The sequence below is a fragment of the Oncorhynchus nerka genome, linkage group LG11, assembly GCF_034236695.1.
Source record: "Oncorhynchus nerka isolate Pitt River linkage group LG11, Oner_Uvic_2.0, whole genome shotgun sequence".
Lineage (NCBI taxonomy): Eukaryota > Metazoa > Chordata > Actinopteri > Salmoniformes > Salmonidae > Oncorhynchus > Oncorhynchus nerka.
In genome coordinates, this window is record NC_088406.1 from 48,265,795 (window position 1) to 48,283,405 (window position 17,611).

General features: G+C 43.9%; 1 pseudogene; it reads right to left on the reverse strand.

The window, feature by feature from the left end:
• The window catches only part of LOC115137047 (latent-transforming growth factor beta-binding protein 4-like), a 90,345-nt pseudogene that overhangs the window by 13,991 nt on the left and 58,743 nt on the right, over positions 1-17,611 (reverse strand).

Below are 17,611 nucleotides of genomic sequence, written 5' to 3' on the forward strand. Positions count from 1 at the left end.
CTCTCACAAGACAAATAGTTAGCAGCTCTTTGACGGCCCCTTCCTTGAGATTCAAACCTGCCAACATGTGATAAACTAACAGTCCGGTGGTGAGCAGTTGGCTAACATCAGGCAAACATTTTGCGGCACAAACAGAGCATTGTACCCATCAGTTTACTGCTTATCTCTTGAGCCAGAGTTCCTGTGTGAGGGTACTCCCTCTTTGAATCTCTCTTTGTATTGCAAAGAAGTGCATTAAAGAATGTAAAACGCTTTTTATCGACTGAGGTTTTGAAGTTGAGGTGCGTGTGTGTCAAATCAAATCCAAATCAAATTTGTATTGGTCACATACAATTGGTTAGCAGATGATACTGTGAGCGTAGCGAAATGCTTGTGCTTCTAGTTCCGACAGGGCAGCAATATCTAACATGTACTCTAACAATTACACAACAACTACCTAATACACACAAATCTAAGTAAAGGAATAAGAATATTTACATATAAATATATGGATGAGCAATGACAGAGCAGCATAGGCAAGATGCAATAGATGGTATAAAATACAGTATATACATATGAGATGAGTAATGCAAGATATGTAAACATTATTAAAGTGACTAGTGATCCATTTATTAAAGTGGCCAATGATTTCAAGTCTGTATGTAGGCAGCAGCTTCTCTGTGCTAGTGATGGCTGTTTAACAGTCTGCTGGCCTTGAGATTGAAAAACAGCTTCTGTCTCTCCGTTCCAGCTTTGATGCACCTGTACTGACCTCGCCTTCTAGATGGTAGTGGGGTGAACAGGCCGTGGCTCAAGTGGTTTTTGTCCTTGATGATCTTTTTGGCCTTCCTGTGACATCGGGTGCTGTAGGTGTACTGGAGGGCAGGTAGTTTGCCCCCAGTGATGCGTTTTGTGTAGACCGTACCACCCTCTGGAGAGTCTTGCGGTTGTGGGCAGTTGCCATACCAGACAGTGATGCAACCCGACAGGATGCTCTCAATTGTGCATCTGTAAAAGTTTGTGAGGCTTTTAGGTGACAAACCAAATTTCTTCAACGTCCTGAGGTTGAAGAGGTGCTGTTGCGCCACACTTCTTCACCACACTGTCTGTGTGGGTGGACCATTTCAGTTTGTCTGTAATATGTACGCTGAGGAACTTAAAACTTTCCACCTTCTCCAAAGCTGTCCCATCGATGTGGATAGGGGGGTGCTCCCTCTGCTGTCTCCTGAAATCCACGATCATCTTCTTTGTTTTGTTGATGTTGAAGTGGAGGTGTGTGTGAGCATGCGTGTGTGGGACAGGGTCGGCTAAGTACTCTAGTGGAGCCAGAAAAGGCCAGAGCCAGAAACACATCTGATGTCTTTGAAGGTGGATAAAACCGCCAGTAAAAATTGACGCTACCAGAGAATTCAACTCCATCTACCCATGATTCTTAAGCACTCATTATTCTGTTCCCTTCTAAATGTGAACTCATGCTTTCATGTGCTGTCACATAAAATGAGAGCAGAACAGACACAGGAAGACCAGTTGTCGACTTCAATGGAGAACTTGAGTCTGTACTGTGGAGGGAGAAAAGCTCAAACTATATGCTTCTTTGTTCTTGAGTCAGGTGTGGAGTACCATAGTTAAGAGTTCTAACAGGGAATGACATGGAGTTGGCAGTGTGAGAGGCCAGAAAGTTGAACCAGCGTTTATCTGCAGTTGACCTAATCTTGGAGCCATTACTGTATCAAGAAAAAACACTTTGTGGTTGTGGTGTTGTGGTGTACGATTTACGGTACCTGGCCTGGGGATGGGTGGGCGGGCGTGACCAGAGGTGGGAGGGGCTGGGCAGGTCTCACTGGAGATACTGGCCGTCGGTCAACTGGAGGCCATTGGGTCTGAGTGAGGGGCCGAGCTGGAGAAACCAAAACCGGACCTAAACATTGAGAATGTCTAGACACATTAGAGCTTCCGCTTGTTGAGAAGAGGCAGCTTGATAAGAATGGTTTTTCTCACAGCCTTCTGGACACAAACATCAAACTTTAAACGTTCTAATTCTGTCTCAATAGTTGATGTTGCTATGTGGAAATGACAAGAGTATATGAAGGGTTTGATTCCAAAATGCATTTCTTTTCTACGTGTATGAATTATGGCAGTTCTCATACTTTAAAAACATTGACTTTAGATGTGCTTTAGAATGTTTGTTTTTTTGGTTGCAAAATGCAAAATATCCGTATCGTTTCATATCAAAATGTGCTATACCCAGAGACGTGTTTAGAGAGTTAGATCCAGCGACGAGGAAACAATAATAGACTACAGGCTGCAAACATACGGAGGCCGCAAACAGCGCGCCTTGCAAATGAATTGCGACAGACTTTCACTGTCCTTATGGTTCCTTAAATCTTTCCCTAACGTGTATATAATCAAACTCGAAAGTCTTTCCTTGATTTATCCGAATGAAAAAACCTGTAAAACCACCATACAATTGTTCCAAAAGTTGCTTAACATGTCCAAAAAGAAACTCACATAGTACACACGACACTGTTCACCCTCTGAATACAAAATGGACTATGATATTTGCACAATTTAGTTGAAACAAATAGATCATTTGTATATTTATTTATTTACGTATCAATACTTTATTACGTGCAACTGTTTAAAACCCAATCTGGACACTTTGTCTATTGACGTTCTGTTGGTTGGGGCGGATATATAGCGCTTTGCCACAAAGCATGATTTCTCGAAAATAAAATGACCTTACAATGTATTTATATATACTCTTTCATAAGATGTGGTTTTAATTAATGGCATTTTACAAACATTTCTGAAAATGGATATATTGCGTTCTGGAATGAAACTCTTCATAATCACTGTACATTGAGGAATCTCATTGAGGTTGCTAGGGGCAACTGTCTACTCACCGGTCACCACCCGGGTGGGTCCTGCTGTAACAGAGCTGGCTGGAATGTGTGCTCTGCCCTGGGAGGACAGGGAGCCTCCACTGCTCCACTGCTCCACTGATGGCTGCTGGGTTCTGGTCGGAAGCGTGAGAGCGCCACCACCTGGCTGTTGGGGTCTGGTCGGAGTGGTGAGCAGAGTAGAGATACCTGGTTGTTGAGGCCTGATTTGGGGAGTGAGAGAGCCTGAAGATTGTTGGTGACTAGTTTGGGGAGTCTGTGCACCACTACTGGCTGGTTGTTGTGGCCTGGTCTGTCCCGTGCTCTGGGATATGACAGGGGGACCTCCAGTCCCGTGCTGCTCCAGCAACCTCTGGTTGAACTGGATGACAGAGGCAGAGTAGTGGTAGCCAGGCCCTGCTGGGCAGATCTCCTTGAAAGCAACTTTCAGGAGCAAACAGAGAACGCCACAAGCAGGATTGAATTAGTTAGTATGTTTCATACCCATACATATACACACACACACATATTTTATATAGCAAAAAAAGAAACGTCCCTTTTCAGGACCCTGTCTTTCAAAGACAATTCGTAAAAATCCAAATAACTTCACAGATCTTCATTGTAAAGGGTTTAAACACTGTTTCCCATGCTTTTTCAATTAACCATAAACAATTAATGAACATGCACCTGTGGAACGGTCACTAAGACACTAACAGCTTACAGACAGTCGGCAATTAAGGTCACAGTTATGAAAACTTAGGACACTAAAGAGGCCTTTCTACTGACTCTGAAAAACACCAAAAGAAAGATGCCCAGGGTCCCTGCTCATCTGTGTGAACGTGCCTTAGGCATGCTACAATGAGGCATGAGGACTGCAGATGTGTCCAGGGCAATAAATTGCAATGTCCGTACTGTGAGACGCCGAAGACAGTGCTACAGGGAGACAGGACGGACAGCTGATCGTCCTCGCAGTGGCAGACCACGTGTAACAACATCTGCACAGGATCAGTACATCCAAACATCACACCTGCGAGACAGGTGCAGGATGGCAACAACAACGGCTCGAGTTACACCAGAAACGCACAATCCCTCCATCAGTGCTCAGACTGTCCCCAATAGGCTGAGAGAGGCTGGACTGAGGGCTTGTAGGCCTGTTGTAAGGCAGGTCCTCACCAGACATCACCAGCAACAACATCGCCTATGGGCACAAACCTACCATCGCTGGACCAGACAGGACTGGCAAAAAGTGCTCTTCACTGACGAGTTGCGGTTTTCTCTCACCAGGGGTGATGGTCAGATTCGAGTTTATCGTCGAAGGAATGAGCGTTACACTGAGGCCTGTACTCTGGAGCGGGATCGATTTGGGGGTGGAGGGTCCGTCATGGTCTGGGGCGGTGTGTCACAGCATCATCGGACTGATCTTGTTGTCATTGCAGGCAATCTCAACGCTGTGCGTTACAGGAAAGACATCCTCCTCCCTCATGTGGTACCCTTCCTGCAGGCTCATCCTGACATGACCCTCCAGCATGACAATGCCACCAGCCATACTGCTCCTTCTGTGTGTGATTTCCTGCAAGACAGGAATGTCAGTGTTCTGCCATGGCCAGCGAAGAGCCCGGATCTCAATCCCATTGAGCACATCTGGGACCTGCTGGATTGGAGGGTGAGGGCTAGGGCCATTCCCCCCCAGAAATGTCCGGGAACTTGCAGGTACCTTGGTGGAAGAGTGGGGTAACATCTCACAGCAAGAACTGGCAAATCTGGTGCAGTCCATGATGAGGAGATGCACTGCAGTTCTTTATGCACCTGGTGGCCACACCAGATACTGACTGGTACTTTTGATTTTGACCCATATACACTACCGTTCAAAAGTTTGGGGTCAGTTAAACATTTCCTTGTTTTTGAAAGAAAAGCACATTTTTTGTCCATTAAAATAACATCAAATTGATCAGAAATACAGTGTAGACATTGTTAATATTGTAAATTACTATTGTAGCTGGAAACGGCAGATTTTTTATGGAATATCTACATAGGCGTACAGAGGCCCATTATCAGCAACCATCACTCCTGTGTTCCAATGGCACATTGTGTTAGCTAATCCAAGTTTATCATTTTAAAAGGCTAATTGATCATTAGAAAACCCTTTTGCAATTATGTTAGCACAGCTGAAAACTGTTCTAATTAAAGAAGCAATAAAATTGGCCTTTTTTAGACTAGTTGAGTATGTGGAGCATCAGCATTTGTGGGTTCGATTACAGGCTCAAAATGGCCAGAAACAAATAACTTTCTTCTGAAACTCATCAGCCTTGTCTTGTTCTGAGAAATGAAGGCTATTCCATGTGAGGAATTGCAAAGAAACTGAAGATCTCGTACAACGCTGTGTACTACTCCCTTCACAGAACAGCACTAACTGTCTCTAACCAGAATAGAAAGAGGAGTGGGAGGACCCAGTGCACAACTGAGCGAGAGGAGAAGTACAATAGTGTCTAGTTTGAGAAACAGACGCCTCACAAGTCCTCAACTGGAAGCTTCATTAATTAAATAGTACCCGTAAAACACCAGTCTCAACGTCAACAGTGAAGAGGAGATTCCGGGATGCTGGCCTTCAAGGCAGAGTTGCAAAGAAAAAGCCACATCTCAGACTGGCCAATAAAAATAAAATGTTAAGATGGGCAAAAAAACACAGACACTGGACAGAGAAAACCAGTCAGTATCTGGTGTGACCACCATTTGCCTCATACAGCGTGACACATCTCCTTCGCATAGAACTGTGGCCTGTGGAATGTTGTCCCACTCCTCTTCAATGGCTGTGTGAAATTGCTGTATATTGGAACACGCTGTCGTACACAACAATCCAGAGCATACCAAACATGCTCAATGGGTGACATGTCTGGTGAGTATGCAGGTGGGACATTTTCAGCTTCCAGCAACATGTGGCCGTGTATTATCATGCTGAAACATGAGGTGATGACAGCAGATGAATGGCACGACAATGGGCCTCAGGATCTCGTCACGGTATCTCTGTGTATTTCAATTGCCATCGATAAAATGCAATTGTGTTTGTCATCCGTAGCTTATGCCTGCCCATACCATAACCCCACCGCCACCATGGGGCACTCTGTTCACAACGTTGACATCTGCAAACCGCTCGCCCACATGACACCATACACGTGGCCTGCAGTTGTGAGGCCTGTTGGACGTACTGACAAATTCCCTCGATCAACGTTGGAGGCGGCTTATGGTAAAGAAATGAACATTATATTATCTGGCAACACCTCTAGTGCACATTCCTGCAGTCAGCATACCAATTACACAACCCCTCAAAACTTGAGACATCTGTTGCATTGTGTTGTGTGAACTGCACATTTTAGAGAGGCCTTTTATAGGCCCCAAACACAAGGTGCACCTGTGTAATGATCATGCTATTTAATCAGCTTCTTGATATATCATACTGATAGGTGAGAATTGTCTGTTAATTGAATGATTAGAATATTCCGCCCTAAAACATATAATTGTATGGAATTGATTAGAATGTATGAAATCATAATCAATAAATGTGTAGTCCTAGTCAGAATTAGGGTAAAACAATATGTCTTTATGGTATTTTAAACACAGACTGTCTGAGCTTGGTGCCGACCTGACTAGCGATTTGGGAGAGAACGGGGAGTACGTCTCAAGGACAAAGTCACTATCTCTGTCGGCTGGGAAGTGAGACAGACAGTGTGTGTGTAGCAGGACATGTGTGTGCGTATGTTTGTATGTATGTGTGTACGTATGTTTGTGTGTATGTGTGGGCGTATGTTTGTGTGTATGTGTGTACGTATGTTTGTGTGTATGTGTGGGCGTGAGAAGCCAGTCTAAAATGAATTGATTTGTATTCTTGACTTCAGAACGTTCCCGTGAATAAACATTTCACTGTGGTAGACTGGGCCTCTGTCTGTTTTCATTCGACCAGGATCTTACAAATTCTGGTTTGCAGTCTGAGAGTAATATAATTAAATTGAGTGATGTACCTGGAGAACACAATTCTCCTATCACACACCTGTCTGGTAGACGGATTATCTTGGCAAAGGAGAAATGCTCACTAACAGATATGTAACCACAGTATGGACATTTTCTGGGATCTTTTATTTCAGGTCATGAAACGAACACTTTACATGTTGCGTTTGTATTTTTTGATCAATGTACATACTGTGACATAAGGCAGATGTTAACACTGGTCATTAGCTGCATTCTGATTATCCAATGCCGGTCCAGTATGATCTGGAGGTTTGAATCAGAATAGGGATGCTCACCTGATCCAAAGTAAGGACACCTCTCACAGTTCTCTCCCCAGGCCTTGCCCACGCGGCTACAGCAGCAGATCTGCTTGGTGATGTTCCTAAGGATGGGCACGGAGCAGCTACCACGGCCAGAGCCAGAGTTCAGGATACGATAGCACTGGCCCTTATCCTCCGAGATCACCCTATGGGCTGCAAGGAGGAAGACAGGGTGAGGACATGCCAATGGGAGAATGGTAGAGAGAAGATAGCGTTTATTATAGCCATACAGAAACAGCTTCATTTCCAAAAAGGCCTCAAGCAAAAGAATACACAAAACCCAACATGCAGGCTCAACACATGCTGATTGTTGATTGGCAATTTATCTTGAAATATAACGATGGTGTGCTCTTCGTCTTTGCTTTTTGTGTCACAATTCTCTGGTACTTGATCTTAGCTTAGAAAGCAGTAGGCATTCTGTTGCTTTAGTCGGGTTAAGAAACACAGAACTATTCAACTGAAGACAGACAATGAGTTGCAGAAGTAACTGAAGTCAGAAGAAAATAAGAAACGTCGGAAATAAATCGCTGTTAAACCATCGATCCAGAGTGCAAGAAAACAGAAAAGCTCAAAGCATTCCCATGAACGGTTTGGCAACACATTATTTAAAGATGACCGCTCAGAGTCAACGACGCACACAAAACAGACAGCTTCCAGCAGTTAGAGCCAGGAGTTGGGGCGGACTGGATAGAGGGGAGCCCACAGACAAGCAGATCCAAACTGCGTCAGATCCAAAGGCAACACACAGGGGTCACAGGCCAACCAGCATTTCAGAAGCACTGACCATGGTAAAATGCTGGTTAGAATAAGCAGGCCAAGTGTCACAGAACTTCAGGCGCTGTAATGTCATGTTCATGATGTGCGTATAAATGTGTAATGTATGTTTTATGTGACATTTATATGACATAATACAGCACAGTTAATGTAAAGTATTATTGAATATTGTTGAATCTAAAAAGCGTGTGGAATTTGAACTCATTTTTGGGATCAGAGCATGAATAAAGATAATGGAAATATTTATTGCATGAGGTAGTCTACTGCCCTACAGAGTGTTTCCACTATATTCATTTAGCTGCTAAATAGTTTCCGTCACTCCAAAAGATTGAAAATGATTTTCGGTAATGACAACATTTTCAGTGTAAACTTAAAAAGTATGTAGAAATTATAATGGAGCTATATATAGTACCAGTCAAAAGTTTTTTGTTGTTATTTTGACTAATTTCTACATCGTAGAATAATAGTGAAGACATCAAAACTATGAAATAACAAATATGGAATCATGTAGTAACCAAAAAAGTGTTAAACAAATCAAAATATATTTGATATTTTTGAGATTCTTGCAAGTAGCCACCCTTTGCCTTGATGACAGCTTTGAACACTCTTGGCATTCTCTCAACCGGCTTCATGAGGTAGTCACCTGGAATGCATTTAAATTGACAGGTGTGCCTTGTTAAAAGTTCCTTCTTAATGTGTTTGAGCCAATCAGTTGTGTTATCACAAGGAAGGGTTGGTATCCAGAAGATAGCCCTATCTGTTAATAGACCAAGTCCATAATATGGCAAGAACAGCTCAAATAAGCAAAGAGAAATGACAGTCCATCATTACTTTAAGTCAGGAAGGTCAGTCAATCCAGAATATTTCAAGAACTTCAAGTTTCTTCAAGTGCGGTCGCAAAATCCATGAAGCGCTATGGTGAAACTGGCTCTCATGAGGACCGCCAGAGGAAAGGAAGACCCACAGTTTCCTCTGCTGCTGAGGATAAGTTCATTAGTTACCAGCCTCAGAAATTGCAGCCCAAATAAATGCTTCACAGAGTTCAAGTAACAGACACATCTCAACATCAACTATTCAGAGGAGATTGCGTGAGTCAGGCCTTCATGGTCAAATTGCTGCAAAGAAACCACTACTAAAGGTCACCAATTAGAAGAAGAAGAGACCTGATTGGGCCAAGAAACACGAGCAATGGACATTAGACCAGTGAAAATCTGTCCTTTGATCTGATGAGTCCAAATTTGAGATTTTTGGTTCCAACCGTCTTGTCTTTGTGAGACGCAGAGTAGGTGAACGGATGATCTCTGCATGTGTGGTTCCCACCGTGAAGCACGGAGGAGGAGGTGTGGTGGTGCTTTGCTGGTGACACTGTCTGTGATTTATTTAGAATTCAGGGCACACTTAACCAGCATGGCTACCACAGCATTCTGCAGCGATACGCCATCCCATCTGCTTTGCACTTAGTGGAACTATCATTTGTTTTCAACAGGACAATGACCCAACACACCTCCAGGCTGTGTAAGGTCTATTTGACCAAGAAGGAGAGGGATGAGTGCCACATCAGATGACCTGGCCTCCAGCATCACCCAACCTCAAACCAATTGAGATGGTTTGGGATGATTTGGACCGCAGAGTAAAGGAAAAACAGCCAACAAGTGCTCAGCATATGTGGGAACTCCTTCAAGACTGTTGGAAAAGCATTCCTCATGAAGCTGGTTGAGAGAACGCCAAGAGTGTGCAAAGCTGTCATCAAGGCAAAGGGCGGCTACTTTGAATAATCTAAAACATATTTCTTGAACACTTTTCTGGTTACTACATGATTCCATATGTGTCATTTCATAGTTTTGATGTCTTCACTATTATTCTACAATGTAGAAAATAGTAAAAATAAAGAATAACCCCTGAATGAGTAGGTGTGTCCAAACGTCTGACTGGTACTGTATATACTTTTTATAATATCATATTTGAGAGCTAACAATCACCAAAATTAAAACTAGACGGCCGGGGAGGATCTAAAATTCCCCAAAAATGTGAAGACATGGGGCCCCCATTGATTTTGTTTTAATGCTTGAGTCACTCAGATAGCATAAAACACGGCATAAGCCATGGCAAAATGTGTAGAATTGCAGGAAATTATCTTTAAAAACAGATTTTTTTGTTTTACCTGGTCTCTTTACTCAACATGTTTTTGTGTGTGAAGTTGTGTGTATAGTGTTTTGTACAGTTCACCTCCATAGCACCTCAGCCATGCGTTATTCCTGCTCATTCCAGACACAGCGAGCACAGTATTCCCTTCCTCTCCTTCAAGCGGAGCGCCCTGTAGGCTACTTACAGATACAGATCCCGTGAGAGGCATCCAGTATGTATCCTTGCCTGCAGACACAACTGTAGCTCCCTCGAGTGTTCACACAGTTGCCGTTCTCACAGAAGCCTGGCTGCAAACACTCATTAACATCTAGGAAAGGAAACACCAGGGTCACATCCCTATTCCCTAACCCCATCCATCCATTCATAGGATCCACGGACAGGAAACTGTCATGTGCCCTCTTCCTGAAGGCCCGGGGAGATAATAGGGCTCCCCACTAATAATGAGAGCTGAACCTTGACTGACTGAGTGACAGACTGTGTACAGTACTTGCAGGGGAGGCCCTGGTCACAGAGGACATTCATATTCTGGGGATATTAACAGTGACTGACTTGAAACCCAATGAGGGTGGCTAGACATGACAAACATTTGTGCTTAGAGTTCATTCTCTGTGAAACAAATACATTTAGTAAACTGTAGGTTTAGCTGAGAACTTGGAAGAACTAGGCCCAACCCTGAAATCATAGTCTTGGAAACACAAAAAAGTCTGGCGACATCCAACGGGAGTGTAAAAGAAAACCATAACATAAACATATCAGTGTTTATCCAACCCCGTCCTCATCAATATGGTAGCAGCTTTACGACAACGAGGTGTGACTCTCAGGGAGTTAGGGAGATTGAGTGAGTGATGCAATGGGGCCTGGTGTTGTCATTATGTCTCATACAATCCGGCTCCATGCTTTTCCTGGAGAAATGCTTTTCCAGCAGTCAGGTTATACAACCGTCTGGCCTAACTTACACTGCCTCTGTTGGGTAATAGCAGTGAACTGAACTGTTGGGTAATAGCAGTGAACTGAACTGTTGGGTAATAGCAGTGAACTAAACTGTTGGGTAATAGGAGTGAACTGAACTGTTGGGTAATTATCAGTGAACTGAACTGTTGGGTAATAGCAGTGAACTGAACTGTTGGGTAATAGGAGTGAACTGAACTCATCCCCAATCATCCCTTCTTGCTACAAATAGACATTCAAAGGCAACGTTGCAAATATGTTTTGCATCATCACCGGTCAGCACCTAATCCATTTGAGTTACGACTGTATGTTAAATATCTCCATGTAGATGCAGGAATGAAAAAGTTCCTCCTGCCAAATAACAGTAATACGTATATCCATTGAGGCACGTTAGTGAGGCTCCTTTATGTTACCGAAATTAACTTACAGATCAATGTAGTTTTTCTCTCTCTATTTACTTCAGCTGCTAACTAATGTGCGTGTATAATCCCAGTAGCCCCAATCCTATTCTAAAGAATCACAGGTGATGTTTTTACAATATGCAATTCATGAACAGGTGGGTCGACTAGAACTACAGCACATGCATTTGATCATACGGATGAGTGGCATGGTGTCAAAGTGACCTGCCTTTGGGTATGTGCCCCTCTCAGATAAATAGCAGATTCACCATGAACGAGCGCAACCCCATTGGTATTTCCCATCTGAGTGCCATCCCATGTTTTTGAACGGGCCTGAATGATTCATAGCCAGCATGATAGCATTTGCTTGTTACCATCAGGGGAGATGAGTGCTCTGTTTTCTCCTATCCCTCTCATATCTTATCAGGCTCTACAGAGACGGATGAAGCGGCCCTTCCATAGTGGCTGATAATCAAGGCAGGGCTCGTGGTTTCAGAGTAGATCGCCTCAGACTATTCAGCGCTAGATCTCTGGGCCAAGTGACAAGACTGGGTTGAATGACGAGCTGCTTCAAAGAGCTTTGTGTGTGTGGGTGAGCTGAGTCTATATGGAATATGACAAGCGAAAGAGACAGCTGCTGACTCGATGAAGTGATATCGTACATTAATCCACTCGAAACATCACATGAAAATGAGAGGTGCCATATTACGAAGATGGACCATTGCAATGCTTCTCTTTTACACACCAATTTGACCTGGTATTTGTTAAATACTGTCAAATAAAATGTTGTGACATTTCAACACACATCTCTTCCGGTTAGTTCTCCTGTTTCCAGAGACCAAGAGATTAAAAGTGCCGAGATAGGATGTAAGTACACTTAGAATAAAAAGTGCTATTTAGAACCTAAAAGGGTTCTTCGGCTGTCCCCATAGGAGAACCCTTTGAAGAACCCTATTTGGTTCCAGGTAGAACCCTTTTGGTTCCAGGTAGAATCCCTTCCACAAAGGGTTCAACATGGAACCCCAAATATTTCTACCTGGAACCAAAAAGGTATGGGAACACCCGAAGAACACTTTTGGAACCCGTTTTTCTAAGATTGTAGACGACCACCATCATTCTACAGATGAAACTCACCAACACACTGGGTGCCATTGATCCTCTCAAATCCAGCCGGACAGCTCCCATCGACTCCATTTCCTGAGAAGGCAATTCACATAATGATGATTAAACAGCAATACTCGAGAGACCCTATGTGAGCCCTACTGATGTAAAGGGAAAGGGGATACCTAGTCATGTAGTGCCAATAGCTGTGTCTACAACCAGATTGATGGGTCAATATTTTCTTGCCTATGTTTCTCCTGCAGAGCCTGGACGAGATTTCAGATTATTTTAGTGCTCAATCTGTGTGTACTGTATATACAGTCCCTGATCCCACCATGGAATACGAGCAGCATGTAGCACCAGAGAGAGAGAGCCGAGCGTACAGGAGCCATGGGATACACCGGAGCGTTCTGGGCCAATTAAACCAAGCGAAACAAATGAAGGGTTTTTACCATATGAGCATGACGACTCACCGTCAGTCTAGAGTGGAAAACCCCCTCAACTAATATTGGCGGACAATCCCATCTCCGGCGAGTTAACTAGCTATGTTACTCCCAATTGTTTGCTGGACTGTTGGCAGCCTAAATCACACAATACTGGTCACCTGTCTGCTAACAATCTCCCTTCCAGCTGTCTCTCCTCTCACATCCAACAAAGCCCTATTCGGAGGACCTTTACAGGTTTGGGAGAAGGGTGGGAAGTTGTGAAGTGACTTGAGGTCGCTGAGTAAAGATTCAAAGGACATTCCTCAAAGGAAATGGAAAGTTTAAAGTGCTTAGTGCTTCAAACGGCCGTGATCCCTGGCCAGAGTTTTGGACAAGGCCTCCATTGTTCGGTATCAACCATTTATTTATGGGAATGTTTAGGGAAGTTGTTTGCAAGGAGGGAGACGTCACAATTGATGAGGTTTTCATTGTTGTCTAAATCTAAATGAGGAAAACCATGATATTCTCCAGACTGTTGAACAGAGAGAAAAACAGCCCGGTGATTTATTTCTGTATTGATCAATGACCCGACATAATGCTATAGATTTCTTACTGGCTCCGGCTAAGCGTGGAGTTAATCTATTACATCATATGTCCATTACTGATAGCAACAATAATACTGGGGAATAGTATGAATTCCCTGTTAGTCTAACAGGAGCAGATACAAACAAGACCATGTTGATTTCTGGGCTTTGCTATCTAAAACAAATAATTACAAGTAAGTACATTCTTTCACTGGCATGGCTGATTAGAGTTACCTAAAAAATAATAATGACTGTCTGGGTTCCTGTTAAAATGATTAACGGTGATGAAAGAAGTTGAAAACAGAACATTAGCTCACTACTTTTTGACATGATGTTGATATGGTCTAGGAGGCGAGAGGGTAAAGCCAACTTATGGACAAATATGGCTAAGAGAAAAGTACATTCCAGTCAGGTTAGTCAGGTCTGGAGTAAAACATAACTTTATGTGCTGTGTATATCTGGTTTATAATGTGATACTACGGAAGTTCTTATTTCATTATCAGACAACAGAGCAAGGCCATCTGGTTTTAGGTTTCTAAAAGGAATTCCACTCCAATCTACAGCATCCCTGTCATTTGAAAAACCAGAGTCAATGTGAATAAAGTAGTGAAGGTGAGATTAACAAGAACAAGCTGGTAGGCTAGCCACTAGACTGTAGCATGGGACATACGTTTTCGAAAAATGTATTTAAGTGTCACTCTGCAATAATACAAAATACAAACATGGTACAGGTGTCATCTACAATACATTCCATCAGCTATACACATGTATACATAAACAAAAAACAAAGTACATATGATCAGTGTAATACAGGTGTAACTCATTTGTTATTGTTGCACCTGGGATTGCTAATCAGCAGTGACCTCCCCATTTGTTTCTGGTATACAATGATTGGCTTTGAGAAAGGGGACAGAAGGTGGGGGGAGGGGGGCATCTACGCAAGAAATGGGAGAAAAAGGATGAACCCACTTGGTGATAGAAAGACTGAGAGGAGAGTACAAGCGTAGCGGAAGAGAAGAGGGACACAGACAAAAGAGCAAAGTCAGATAGGTGACTACTAGAGCGGGGGGGGGGGGGGGTCTTTTACCTGTGTTAGGGGGACATAGGACACACTCGTTGATGCCCCAGGCCAATCCAATCCCTCGGCAGCAGGTGTCCTGACTCCTCAGTCCTGGGAGAGGTGAGCTGCACTGAGGGGGGTAGAGGAGAAGAAAAGAGCATTGGATTTAAACTGGCACAACCACAATGAGAGATGCCACCCATTTCTATTGGATTGCTTAAGACCTAGCTACATCACTTGATGCATATGACATATATACAGGTAACTGCCAAAATAAAGGAAACACCAACATAAAGTGTCTTAATAGGAGGTTGGGCCACCATGAGGCACTGGAACAGCTTTAATGCACCTTCTAGACATGGTAGCCAAAAATAATGGGCAACTGGGCCTGCCCAGCATTTTATATTTGATCCCCTGCTGATTTTGTATGTTTGCCCACTGACAAAGAAATTATCAGTCTATAATTTTAATGGTAGGTTTATTTGAACAGCGAGAGACAGAATAACAACAAAAAATCCAGAAAAACACATGTCAAAAATGTTATAAATTGATTAGCATTTTAATGAGGGAAATAAGTATTTGACCCCCTCTCAATCAGAAAGATTTCTGGCTCCCAGGTGTCTTTTATACAGGTAACGAGCTGAGATTAGGAGCACACTCTTAAAGGGAGTGCTCCTAATCTCAGTTTGTTACCTGTATAAAACACACCTGTCCACAGAAGCAATCAATCAATCAGATTCCAAACTCTCCACCATGGCCAAGACCAAAGAGCTCTCCAAGGATGTCAGGGACAAGATTGTAGACCTACACAAGGCTGGAATGGGCTACAAGACCATCGCCAAGCAGCTTGGTGAGAAGGTGACAACAGTTGGTGCGATTATTCGCAAATGGAAGAAACACAAAAGATCTGTCAATCTCCCTCGACCTGGGGCTCCATGCAAGATCTCACCTCGTGGAGTTGCAATGATCATGAGAACGTTGAGGAATCAGCCCAGAACTACATGTGAGGATCTTGTCAAAGATCTCAAGGCAGCTGGGACCATAGTCACCAAGAAAACAATTGGTAATACACTACGACGTGAAGGACGGAAATCCTGCAGCGCCCCCAAGGTCCCCCTGCTCAAGAAAGCACATATACATGCCCGTCTGAAGTTTGCCAATAAACATCTGAATGATTCAGAGGACAACTGAGCAAAAGTGTTCTGGTCAGATGAGACCAAAATGGAGCTCTTTGGCATCAACTCAACTCGCTGTGTTTGGAGGAGGGGGAATGCTGCCTATGACCCCAAGAACACCATCCCCACCGTCAAACACGGAGGTGGCAACATTATGCTTGGGGGTGTTTTTCTGCTAAGGGGACAGGACAACTTCACCGCATCAAAGGGACGATGGATGGGGCCATGTACCGTCAAATCTTGGGTGAGAACCTCCTTCCCTCAGCCAGGGCATTGAAAATGGGTCGTGGATGGGTATTCCAGCATGACAATGACCCAAAACACACGGTCAAGGCAACAAAGGAGTGGCTCAAGAAGAAGCACATTAAGGTCCTGGAGTAGCCTAGCCAGTCTCCAGACCTTAATCCCATAGAAAATCTGTGGAGGGAGCTGAAGGTTCGAGTTGCCAAACATCAGCCTCGAAACCTTAATGACTTGGAGAAGATCTACAAAGAGGAGTGGGACAAAATCCCTCCTGAGATGTGTGCAAACCTGGTGGCCAACTACAAGAAACGTCTGACCTCTGTGATTGCCAACAAGGGTTTTTCCACCAAGTACTAACTCATGTTTTGCAAAGGGGTCAAATACTTATTTCCCTCAGTAAAATGCAAATCAATTCATAACATTTTTGACATGCTTTTTCTGGATTTTTGTTGTTGTTATTCTGTCTCTCACTGTTCAAATAAACCCACCATTAAAATGATAAACGGATAATTTCTTTGTCAGTGGCCAAACGTACAAAACCAGCAGGGGATCAAATACTTTTTTCCCTCACTGTACATGACCCTAAGCATGATGAGATGTTAATTCCACAACTGTGTGAAAGCACCTGCTTGCATATAATTTGTTTCCCTCATTTACTCAAGTGTTTCCTTTATTTTGGCAGATATCTGTAGGTATCAATAGTAGAAGAGATTCCTCTGCGAAGTCTCACCTGGCCGTTGCGGACCTCCCTGAAGCAGTACTTGAACACAGAAGATTCTGTGTTGGTGGAGTTACCGTGGAGGGTCTGGGCCTGGACTCTGGGTTTAGGTGGTGTGGCTGCGGCCCTCTCCCCTGGCAGAACACTGGTGCTGGCCCCCGAGAGGCCTGCTGACCAGGTGACCGTCTCCGACTGCTCCCTAACCGTGCCTGGCCCATAGCCCACCTTCAGCACCTGGTGGATCTTCACGCTGGCCTCTGGTGGGTGCTGCACCCGCACCTTCACCATGGATGAGCCAGATGCTGGGGGGAGAGAGAGGGAGGAGTGGGGGTTTAATAGATTTTTTATTTAAGCTTTATTTAACTAGGCAAGTCAGTTAAGAACAAATTCTTATTTACAATGACGGCCTACCCCGGTCAAACCCGGACGATGCTGGGCCAATTGTGCGCCGCCCTATAGGACTCCCAATCACGGTGGTTGTGATACATCCTGGAATCGAACCAGGGTCTGTAGTGACGCCTCTAGCACTGAGATGCAGTGCCTTAGACCACTGTGCCCCTTGGGAGGGGGTTAGGGGTTAGCTAGTGGGGGTTAGCATTAGCAAACATTGCTGACTCCACAAAGTCTCTGCACATAGCCAGACCTGACCCACTGTGCCTCCAGGGGTCAGAGGTCATCCTATGATGGACCTCTCACTTGAACGCTGTCCTGGTCGTTCACATTTACCACCCGCTGAATGATTGACTTTGCATTTTTGTGCTGACGGCCTAACTAAGAAAGTGGATATGAATGGGAGCTGCCATGTATGTGAGGTGCCTTTGGTGCGTGACACAGTCTTTGATGTGGTTGAAATTCAAAGGTAA